At 53.5% G+C, this 12030-nt stretch overlaps 1 protein-coding gene across 1 annotated transcript in view; it reads right to left on the bottom strand.

Annotated features, from left to right (window-relative positions):
• The window catches only part of FAM171B (family with sequence similarity 171 member B), a 62020-nt gene that overhangs the window by 28140 nt on the left and 21850 nt on the right, over positions 1 to 12030 (bottom strand). The gene's annotated exons all lie outside the window — the stretch shown is intronic.

Genomic DNA, 12030 nt, shown 5'->3' with positions numbered 1-12030 from the left:
CACAACACCTTTGCCAAAGATGCCTTCTCTTGCACCATTAATGGTGCAAAGCCATCCCTAGAGACGTGACTTGGGGGCAGTTACTTCGCAAAGGCCCTTTGCTCCTCTGTAAAATCAGAACAGTCAACTACTTTGAGGTAGTAAAATGAAATCATGCAAATAATGTGCTCAGCACAGTGGTTGGTTGTCACTTAATATCGTTTTATTAATAATAATAATCAGCCTGTAACTGGAGACCCTCTCACACACATCAGAGGCATCAGTAAGGAATCACGAGGGCAGCCCGGGCGGCTCAGTGGTTTAGCGCCGCCTTCGGCCCAGGGTGTGATCCCGGAGTCCCAGGATCGAGTCCCACATCGGGCTCCCTGCATGGAGCCTGCTTCTCCCTCTGCCTGTGTCTCTGCCTCTCTCTGTGTCTTGCATGAATAAATAAATAAAATCTTTTAAAAAATAAAAATAAGGAATCACGGCAGGGGGGCACCTGGGTGGCTCGGTTGGTTAAGGGTCCGACGCTTGGTTTCTGCCCAGGTCACGACCTCAGGGTCCTGAGACGGAGCCCTGCATCATTACTATTATTACTTTTTACAGATAAATTCAGGAGTATCAGGTATGCTGAGGCCAACTAAGCCTTGGGCTTTAGCACCTGCTGTTCCTTAAATTATTTAACTATTTTCTCATCATTTTGTAAGTTTAGCCCATTGCTCAAAAAAAAAAAAATATGTTTGTAACACTTAAAATCAAAATATGAAGAAGGACTGGAGATAAACGCATTCCTGATGCCAAGCCTCGCAGGTCTTTTATCACAAAAATCTCACTTAACCTTTGTGACACCTGTGACATCAAGTCCACTTTGCCAGTGAAAGCATGAGAATCCAGACGGGTCACACGGACCCACCCAAGCCTCACACATGGTCGAGGCCTTGTCAGCCCTCAGTGTCCCCACAAACGACTGCAAAGCCAATTTCACGTCCTGCAACAGGGAGTCCTGGGGTCCCACTATTAAAGTCCATTCACGGAATACAGTGTCGCAGCTGCCGAGCAAGGCTTGCGTAACACCAAGTACACAGGACTTAAGGGCGCTTTTTCTCCAAGACACAGGCTCAGGCTAACCTGCGGCCTCACACTCCAGTGGGAAACGCAACTGGGGTGAGCGCATCGGTAAATGAGAGGTGGTACCCCATGCCCCACGACGGCCCGCCCGGGGCCCAGGAGTGCGGTGGGACAGCCAGCAGCCGCCCCTTCAAAACCAGTCCCCCGGCCGTCCAGCCCCTGCCCCAGGATGAGGCCAGCAAAGGGGCCCAGGAGCTGCCAGGAGGTACCCCTGTCCCTGGGCGCCCCGGCTGGTGCCTTCGCAGGCCTGCCCGTTGGCTCCGGGGCTGCGGCCCGGCCTCTGCCGTTGGGGTCGCCGTTGGGGTCACAGTCAGGGCCACAGTCAGGGTCACCGTCCAGGTCCCTCCCCTCACCGCAGGCCCCGGCCCCCGCAGCCAAAGTCACACAGGGTGAGCACCTGCACCTGCACCCGCACCTGTACCAGCACCAGCACCCGCACCCGCACCTGCAGCCACACCTGTACCCGCACCTGCACCCTCATCTGCACCTGCATCTGCACCCGCACCCACACCCGCACCTGCACCTGCAGCAGTGTGGGGGCAGCCACACCCACACCCGCACCTGCAGCCACACCTGTACCCGCACCTGCACCCTCATCTGCACCCACACCCACACCCACACCCGCACCTGCACCTGCAGCAGTGTGGGATCAGCCACACCCGCACCTGCAGCCACACCTGTACCCGCACCTGCACCCTCATCTGCACCTGCACCCACACCCGCACCCACACCTTCATCTGCACCTGCACCCGCACCCACACCCACACCTTCATCTGCACCTGCACCCACACCCACACCCTCATCTGCACCTGCACCTGCACCCGCACCTGCAGCCACACCTGTACCCGCACCTGCACCCTCATCTGCACCCGCACCCACACCTGCACCTGCAGCAGTATGGGGGCAGCCACACCCGCACCCGCACCTGCAGCCACACCTGTACCCGCACCTGCACCCTCACTTGCACCTGCACCCACACCCGCACCCACACCTTCATCTGCACCTGCACCCGCACCTGCACCCTCACCTGCACCTGCACCCACACCCGCACCCGCACCCGCACCTTCATCTGCACCTGCACCTGCACCTGCACCCGCACCTGCAGCTCTGCGGGGCTGCCGCAGCCACCGAAGGCCGCTCCCGGCCCCCGTCCTCCCCGGAGCTGCGGAGGGAAGGGTGGGCTTGGCACCAGGACAGGACCCGCGGGGGGCAGCGCCCGAGGGCGCGGGCTTCATGTGGGCAGCCCCCCCCCGCCCCCCGTGGCCCAGCGCCCGGCTCCACAGCGCGCAGCAGCGGGAATCCTGAGCTACTCGTCTGCTCCGCACACCCGTTCCAGAAGTTCTCAGAGCCTCGCAGCCCAACCCCGAGCGCAGCAAGCCCCGGAGCTAAGCGCCTGCGGCCTCCCCTGCCGTACCACGGCCCCGTCCTGCAGGCGGGCGGTTGGCCAAGGCCTCCCGAGGGCGGCTGCTCCCGGAATGTTCTCGGCGCCTTCTAAGGCCCAGTGGAGCTGCTGCCGCTCCTCGGCAGGACCGTGTGCGGGCTCAAGTGGATGAGGAGATGGCTGGTCAAAGCCGGGGGCAAGTGCTCTGCAGAGGCCCCCCCAGGCCCGCACAGCACGGTGGCCCCGAAGCGACGCTGGCCGAGCGCGGGTCCCCCACAGCGTCGGGCCTCGGGGCGGCCGGGAAGCAGAGGCCGCGCTGGCTCCGAGTGAGCAGACAAGGTGTCCTACTCACGCACGCACCCCCGGGCCCGGTGCTGAAACGTGACGCGTATTGTCCAAAGTCACCCCAAGACAGGCCCGCACCCCCGTCCCCGTTTTGCGGCCGGGAAACTGGCTAAAGCGCAACTCGGGAAGCGTCGGGGCAGGTCACAGGCTCCTGCGACACCAGGGCCACAGCCCGGGTGGAAACGCCTCAGGCTGGGGTGTCGCAGGCCCTGGCCTCCCGGGGGGGGGGGGGGTGGGGGGGTGCACCTGCCGCCCTCGTGGCCTCGCCCCCGCCCCTGTCTGCTGTCCGGTCCCAGTGTGAGCAACAGCAGCAAACCAGCACGTAGGACAACAGGCACAGGGGCGCCCGGTGGCCCAGCGGTGGAGCACCTGCCCCCGGCCCAGGGCGTGACCCCGGGGTCCCAGGATCGAGTCCCGCGTCGGGCTCCCGGCATGGAGCCTGCTTCTCTCTCTGCCTGGGTCTCTGCCTCTCTCTCTCTCTCTCTCTCTCTGTGCCTTTCATGCATAAATAAATAAAATCTTTAAAAAACAACAACAACAAAGACAAAAAGCCTCAGCGGGAGGCCTGCCCACTGCAATTCAAGGAGCACGAACACTTCCCTTTCCTCCAAATGAAGGGAAAAGTCCAGAACCGCCTGCCGTGACTTAAAGAGGAGGCTGCTGAGTCCAGGAGGCCGACAGGGCTGGCAGCCAGAAGGTATCCACGTACACCCACCTCTTACCTCTCTGCCTCCGTGACGACTCCCCCCCCCAGGCCTCTCCTCCAACAGAAACACTTCGGCGTTTAGATGGGGCAGATTCTGTGATTAAATATATAATCCTCAGCCACAGGGGCCTCGGCCTCCATGAGCCACCCACTCTCCATTGCACTCTGCAGCTTCCCGGCACTTGGTATTTTCCCTGTCACTTAATTATAATCATTATGTCTCGCCCACATAATCTTCTTCTCAATATGTCACCGTTACTTTTTTTTTAAGGTTTTATTTATTTATTCATGAGAGACACAGAGAAAGATGCAGGGACACAGGCAGAGGGAGAAGCAGGCTCCATGCGGGGAGTCTGATGTGGGACTTGAACCCGGGACCTGGGGTCACGACTTGAGCCAAAGGCAGATAGATGCTCCACCGCTGAGCCCCCGAGGGCTTTTTTTTAAAGATTTCATTTATTCATTCATGAGAGACACACAGAGAGAGAGAGAGAGGCAGAGACACAGGAGGAGGGAGAAGCAGGCTCCATGCAGGGAGCCCGACATGGGACTCCATCCCGGGTCTCCAGGATCGCGCCCTGGGCTGAAGGCAGGTGCTAGATTGCTGAGCCACCCTGGCTGCCCCCCCCGGGCTTTTAGGAGCGGTTCGGTATCAAATGATTCCAGCCGAACGCCCAGCAAACACATGATCTAGATGCTGAGAGAAACAAAGGAAAGCTAAAGTACCCAGGGATGAGCACGGTGCTCAGGCCGCCCGCCGGGGAAAGTCTAACCCTCACACGCTGCAAACGCCCGTTAGGTAGTGAGAACCACAAAACCCAAGAGGCTGCTCCACACGTAACGGGGCCCTCCTGGAAAAGCACGTTAGAACCAAGCCTGTATCATGAATCTGCTTTAGGGTGGACACGGGTAACTCACAGCCCAGGAAGGGTCTTAGAAAAGTGAAGCCAGCCACTTGTTCGGCGACCACCGAGAGCTCGCAGCGGGGCAGGCTGATAAATTATGACCCTACTGGGGACCCCTGGGGGGCTCAGCGGTTTAGCACCTGCCTTCGACCCAGGGTGTGACCCCAGGGTCCCGGGATCGAATCCCACGTCGGGCTCCCTGCATGGAGCCTGCTCCTCCCTCTGCCTGTGTCTTGGCCTCTCTCTCTCTCTCTGTGTCTCTCATGAATAAATAAATAAGATCTTTAGGGATCCCTGGGTGGTGCAGCGGTTTGGCGCCTGCCTTTGACCCAGGGCACGATCCTGGAGACCCGGGATCGAATCCCACATCGGGCTCCCGGTGCATGGAGCCTGCTTCTCCCTCTGCCTGTGTCTCTGCCTCTCTCTCTCTCTCTCTCTCTCTCTGTGACTATCATAAAAAAATAATAAAATAAAATCTTTAAAAAAAATTATGACCCTACTTCTTCTCCAGACAACTTGACATCACCCTATTATGCTGTTACTGGCACGTCGGTTACAGCTGTGCCCACAGAGAAGCCACCTTATTTTCACGTTTCTCCAGGACAAAACTAGCCCTGCTTCTTTTCCATTATATTTCAAGCATCTAACAACGACTTCGTATGGAATGATCTTTTTTTTTTCTTCTTTAAGGAATATCACGCTAAAAACCTGCTAGCTTTATGAAGAAGCTTTTGTAGACGGATCGCGGATCAAATTTTATCTAGAAGATACTCTAACGAATTTCAAGATTTCAGTGAGGTTTATTATGCACGCTCATGAGAACTAGGCTAGAAATGAAAAGCATAAAAATAGAGTGGGATGAAGTGGTTGGTGGGGGACGAGTGGAAATATTCACCTACGGGGTCACCTGGGGGCTCAGTCTGTTAGGCATCTGCCCTGGGCTCGGGTCATGATCTCAGGGTCCTGGGATCGAGTCCTGCATCGGGCTCTCTGCTTCTCCCTCTGTCCCTCCTCACCCAGCTCATCATGTTCTCTCTCTCTCAAATAAATAAAATCTTTAAAAAACACAAAATATTCACCTACATTATCTCATCCATCGAATATTTATAGCCCACTTCGGGCTAGATCTGCACTAGCAGGTATTGGGGATACAAACATTAAAAAGACACAGTTTTGGGACGCCTGGGGGGCTCAAGGGTTGAGCATCTGCCTTTGGCTCAGGTCGTGACACCAGGGTCCTGGGATCGAGTCCCACATCAGGTTCCCTGGGTGGGGCCTGCTTCTCCCTCTGCCTGTGTCTCTGCCTCTCTTTGTGCCTCTCAGATAAACTTCTTTAGATAAAATCTAAAAGAAAATAATAATAATATATCCATCCTGAAAAGAGGTACCTGTACCCCCAGGTTCACTGCAGCATTATTCAGAATAGCCAAGATATGGGAAGAACCTAAATGCACAACCGTGGATGAATGAATCAAGAAAATATCGATACGTACAGTGGACTATTACTCGACCTTAAAAAAAGAAGGAAATCCTGCCGGTTGCTACAATACGGATGGACCTGGAGGATGTTATGCTAAGGGAAATACGGCGGACACCGAAAGATAAATAACATTATGATCTCGCGTAGACGTGGAATCCAGAATTATGAAACTGATAGAAGCAGAGAGTAGGATGGTGATTGCCAGGCCTGGGGGGAGGTGGACGTGATGCTCAAAGTACAGTAAGTTCCAGTTGTATAAGATAAATAAGTTCTCAGGATTCGCTATCCAGCATAGTGCCTACTGCTAATGATGCTGTATTATATATTTAAAATCTGCCAAAAGGGTGAATCTCTAAGTGCTCTTACCACAAAAAAAAAAAAAAGAAAAAAAATTGACAATAATACTAATAATAGGGACGGGAAGAAACTTTGCAAGGGGATGAATATGTGTATGGCCTTGACGCTGCGGGTGGATTCACGGGCGTAAGCCCAAACGCATGGAGTGTGCACATGGAACATACACAGCTTTTACCGTGTCAGTCATACCTTGATAAAGGTGGTTTTTAAAAATATCCAAAAACGTGAATTTAATATTTACTTTAAAATCAGTTTGCACCATCATTTCTGAATGGGGACTATGTCAAACATTTTTAGTCCAGCGCCTGCCCATTCACTCTCTCCGGTTTTCCATCATCTGACTTTTTTGGTCCATTACAGTAGAGACTTTGTGGTGAGAACCCAAAAGATGACAAATTTCTGGCCACAGCCCAAGTCGGGGTTTATTCATTCTTCACCATTTCCCTACAAGGTACCTAGTCACAGAAATCTTAATTTAGAGCTGACCATGCAAATACCTTTAAGACATAAATGGAAAACATCCGGCCCCAAACTTAAAGGCCTGTGTATTTAAGACCCTCAGTAGAGACAGACGCAGTCGTCACGGTTGCCTGCGGATGAGTCTGAGGCCACAGTTCCCAGTGAGAGATACATGATCACACCAATTACAACCACAAACAACTACTAAAATTCCTTTTTCCTTTTGGAAATTAATACTTTGCCTTCCTCTTCGTAAGAATATTTAACTTGGAGATTTGGACTAGAGGATAATGCTGACGACGACGACGACGACGGCGACGTAGCAAAACTTGCTAAATAAATATAAGACAACTATATTACAGCAAAGATCAAATGTAGAATTTTTTACTCTTACTGTTACAAAGCGATACCGACTCTTTCTCCCAGGGTCCCCAGCACCATTTCCCTATTTTAATTGGAAGGGTCGAAAGTTGAGGAAAAAAGCAAGGACGACAAAGAAGCTTATAAAGACAAAGGACCATATTGTTCCATATTCTATAAAGCGGAGAGGAAGGGGCCAGGGCTGCAACGGTTTGGTCTTTACAGCTCTTCAAATATGGACCCACGGCCTTGTTCCTTTAAAGGAACAAAAGAGGATCCCCGGTGGCTCAGCGGTTTAGCATCGGGCTTCAGCCCAGGGCGTGACCCTGGGGACCCCGGATTGAGTCCCACGTGGGGCTTCCTGCAGGGAACGTGCTTCTCCCTCTGCCTGTGTCTCTGCCTCTCTCTTTGTCTCTCATGAATAAATAAATAAAACCTTTAAAATTTAAAAAAAATAATAATAAAGAAACAAAATACGGCTGAATTAAAACAAAACAAGCAAACCTCGCTAAAATAGAAAAGCCATCACTTAAGTACCATCACTTAAGTACCATCACTTAAGTACCAGACTGGATCCACGATGCTCAATGGCTCTGGAATCGAACAGAAAAAAAAAAAAACAAAAAAAAACAAAAAAAACTGTTCCTGCTTGAAGCAGAAACAAATTTATTTGCAGTAAATTAATATTACAGAGAAAATGTCAAATCTAAGAAGGAATCAAAGAAAGAGAATAAGGACATTATCTCCAAAGGTGACACGTTACAAACCAAATAAAAAACACATTTTCTCCATTATGACCAGAGGCTTATTAAGTGAGTAGGAATCTCCAAAACGAGTAGCGTGGGGAACAGAAAAGAGTCCTTCTGACTTAAGAAGAAGCACACAGCGGGGGCGCCTGGGTGGCTCAGTCGGTCAAGCAGCCGACTCTTGATTTAGGGGCTCAGGTCCTGATCTCAGACTTGCGAGTCCAAACCCACTTTGAGCTTCATGGTGGGCAAGGGGCCTACTTAAAAAATAAAAAATAAGGGCAGCCCGGGGGGCTCAGCGGGTTAGCGCCGCCTTCAGCCCAGGGCGTGACCCTGGGGACCCCGGATCGAGTCCCACGTCGGGCTCCCTGCATGGAGCCTGCTTCTCCCTCCTCCTGTCTCTCTCTCTCTCTCTCTCTCTCTCTCTGTGTCTCTCATGAATAAATAAATAAATTCTATGGGCACCTGGACGGCTCAGTTAGTTCAACGTCTGACTCTTGAGTCGGGCTCAGGATATGACCTCGGGGCCCTGGGACCAAGCCCCCCTCGGACTCCAGGGTCAGCAGGGAGTCTACGGGTGGAGTCTCGCTCTCTGCCCCTTCCCCCCTCGCGTGCATGCTCACGCTCACTCTCTCAAACAAATAAATCTTAAAAAACAAAGAAAAAAAAGGGGAATAAAAAAAGAAAAGCAATTATACAAAGATTAGGTTCCACCAATTATTACTCAACTTTACATCATCTGTTGGATAATACTCTAGTAATTAATCACCAAGAAATCAAAATTGGAGTTGGAAATAAGACTGGAAACACGTAAGATACATGAAAACAAAGCAAAAACTGCTATCAGGGGAGAAAAAAAACCCATTTGGGAAAATAATGAAACGTTTTTAATATAAACAGTATTTTGTGAAAACCATTGCACAAAGACTTGTGTGTCTTGGTAAATTGCTATTAAAAGGAATAATAACCATGAGGAATCTTTGACTAGTTTGTGTTTTCCCCCGGGTGTGTCAAAGATATTGACGAAGGCGCGTGGGAGAAAGGGGACCTCTGGAGAGCCATCGCTGCTGCCTGTCACCCACGTGGCGCCGGGAAGTGTGCAGGGCGTGCGGGGTGTGCGAGGCGGGGCTCCGCAGCGGCTGGCGGGCTTCCCTCGGTCGCACAGAGCCACAGCCTCCTCTGCAATTTAGCGGCTCAGCGTCAAGCACCCCAGGTGGTGTGATCTAGGAAGCCTGGAGGGGACCAGCGCCCGGGGAGAAAGGGAACCCACTCGGTGCTGTGTGTAAGCCGCCCGGCCTACCGAACTAAGAATATCCCTGAAACTCACCCCCAGAAGTCCCTTCCCTCCAGGCTCCCAGCCAGGGTGCAGAAGCCGCAGAGGGCCCAGGACCGCCCCCTGGGCCGCCCAGTGCCAAGCCGGGGGGCCTGCAGCAGGAGAGAACGCACACGGCGTCCACGGCGCGGGCCCCCGGCCTGGGCTCCGGGTCCCCACCCGGCCCTGCCAACCGCCCGCGACGGGCCCTGGTCCTCGCTCCCGCAGGCCGGGTCTCCCGAGTGCGGCCCTGCGGGGCACCAGCAGGACACCAGCGAGGCACCTGCGGGGCACCTGCAGGGACATGCGGGACACCTGCAGGGCACCAGCGAGGCACCAGCAAGGCACCTGCGGGGACATGTGGGGCACCTACGGGGCACCTGTGGAGCACCTGCAGAGCACCTGTGGGGTACCTGCAGGGCACCTGCGGGGTACCTGCGGGGCACCTGCGGAGCACCTGCAGAGCACCTGTGGGGTACCTGCGGGGCACCTGCGGAGCACCTGCAGAGCACCTGTGGGGTACCTGCGGGGCACCTGCAGAGCACCTGTGGGGTACCAGCGGGGCACCTGCGGAGCACCTGCAGAGCACCTGTGGGGTACCTGCGGGGCACCTGCGGGGCACCTGCAGAGCACCTGTGGGGTACCAGCGGGGCACCTGCGGAGCACCTGCAGGTTGCCGTGCACCCAGCTGCCCCCCCCCCCCAGCACCTGTCTCTGCCGCCGCCCAGGGCTGCGGAGAGGAGCGTGCACGCAGGCCAGGCCCCAGCAGGGGACCACGCCTTCCAGGGCCACCATTGGCCTGGGGCAGCCCCTGGCACGGCCTGACACAGGAGGCACCAAACACCAGGATCTGGCCCCTCAGGTCCCGAAGTGCTCCCCGGGCCCCAACAGGCCCTCACTTCTCACGCAGGCACCACAGTGGCATCCGCGGACCCGGCATGGCCCGGGGCCCAGAAGGTGCACGGTGCTCCCCTCCAGTCACCGGCAGGACATCACCGGGCGCGGGGGGCAGCGACTGCCCGACACCAAGCACAGGTGTGAAGACGGAGGAGCCCCGGGTCACGGCGGGCGGCACGATCGAGTCACACGGGGGCTCTGAAGGCACACGCGCCTACAAAGGGCCTGCTCCCCGAGTTGTCTTAGTCTCAACACTCCCGGAAACCACTGGTTTTCAAAACACAAGGGTGGCAAAGCCCCCGTGTCCACTTGCCTCCCCTCCCTGAGCGCGTGGCTGTCGGAACGGACATTGGGTGCAATAGTAAAGGAGCAGCCCATGAAGCCTCAGCAGGGTCGCCCGGGCCGTGCTCCTGCTGTCGGCCTTCCCAGCACCCCGCTCCCCGGGCCTAGGGCAGCGGCTCGCAACCCGGGTAAATATGAAATCATGTGGGGAAACCTTTGCTAGAGCCCAGCCCCTACCCCAGTCCAATTAAGTCAGAATCAGCGCAGATGGGGTCCGGGGAATCACATATTTTAAAAGGTCCCAGATGATGCTAATTCACAGTCAAGCTGCGAACCACTGACCCAGGATAAAAAAAGGAAGCATGTCCCGGGGGAGAGGGAGACGACCTAAGGCCATCCTCCTTGGCTACACTGTCCTGTGTCTTTTAATATAAAAGGATTTAAATTACTTATGTTGGGGCAGCCCCGGTGGCTCAGTGGTTTAGTGCCGCCTGCAGCCCAGGGCATGATCCTGGGGTCCCGGGATCGAGTCCCACGTCGGGCTCCCTGCATGGAGCCTGCTTCTCCCTCTGCCTGTGTCTCTGCCTCTCTCTCTCTCTCTCTCTCTCTCTCTGCATCTCTATGAATAAATAAATAAAATCTTAAAAAAAAAATAAAAAATAAAAAATAAAAATAAATTACTTATGTTGGACGGCAGTGGGCTCGGTGGTGGTCCCCCCTTTGCTGGCCCCACAGGTGCGAGCACCCCAGGGAATCAGAGACGCAGGACCCGGGCACGAAAGAGCCCCCACCTCAGGCTGCATCTCCTGATAGTCGTTGCCACTGGGTCTGTCTGCGTCCTGCTATTTAAAAGGGTTTGAAAAAAAAAAATAAATAAATGAATAAATAAATAAATAAATAAATAAATAAATAAATAAATAAATAAATAAATAAATGGTTTGAAAAAAATAAAAAATAAAAAATAAATAAAAGGGTTTGGCTTCACTCAATATTTTTTTAGTAGTTTTTATTTTCTAACATATATAGAAAATTTAGAAAATAGAGGGAAAAAAATAGAGGACAAATAAAAGTTATTTCCTAACTCAATGTCTCAGAAGTAACTCGGATTCCATGTGGTCCTTTGTTATTTTTTTTTTGTTTTTTTTTTTATAAATTTATTTTTTGTTGGTGTTCAATTTGCCAACATGTGAGACATGTGGTCCTTTGGAAAGCATACTGGGAAAAGGAATAGATTCACCAAACTAAGATTCTATTGCGTGTACGTGTCACTACGTACGTGGTGATGCAAGCGTGACGTTAGGCGGGAAGGAAGGTCGGCAAACTGATACTGGCCCTATCACCTGTCGGGGGTCAGGGGTCAGGGCAGCAACAGGACGCGCTCGCTCGCCTTGCAGGTGGGAGAGAAGCGGCCGACGGAGCCGGTCACGAGCTGCATGAGACCACGGGTCCGTGGTATTAAATACGCGTGAAAACTGCCACATTTTATTACTGAACAACCTTCTCTGGGTTACGTTCGTTGGACCTTCGCCCATGAGCGTTCGCTCAGTCGCTTCTATTTCTCACATTTGCCAACGATGCTCTACTTAGAAACCCAGGCACCTGCACGCTCCTCTGAAATGTCGACTATTTCCTTGGGAGGAGAAATAACAGGTCAAGAGTATAAACGGTTGAAAGCGTCTCGACTTGTGTC

This window comes from Vulpes vulpes, chromosome 3 (assembly GCF_048418805.1).
Source record: "Vulpes vulpes isolate BD-2025 chromosome 3, VulVul3, whole genome shotgun sequence".
Classification (NCBI taxonomy): Eukaryota; Metazoa; Chordata; class Mammalia; order Carnivora; family Canidae; genus Vulpes; species Vulpes vulpes.
Note: the sequence above shows the minus strand (reverse complement) of the source record. Positions and strands in the feature narration are given on the sequence as shown.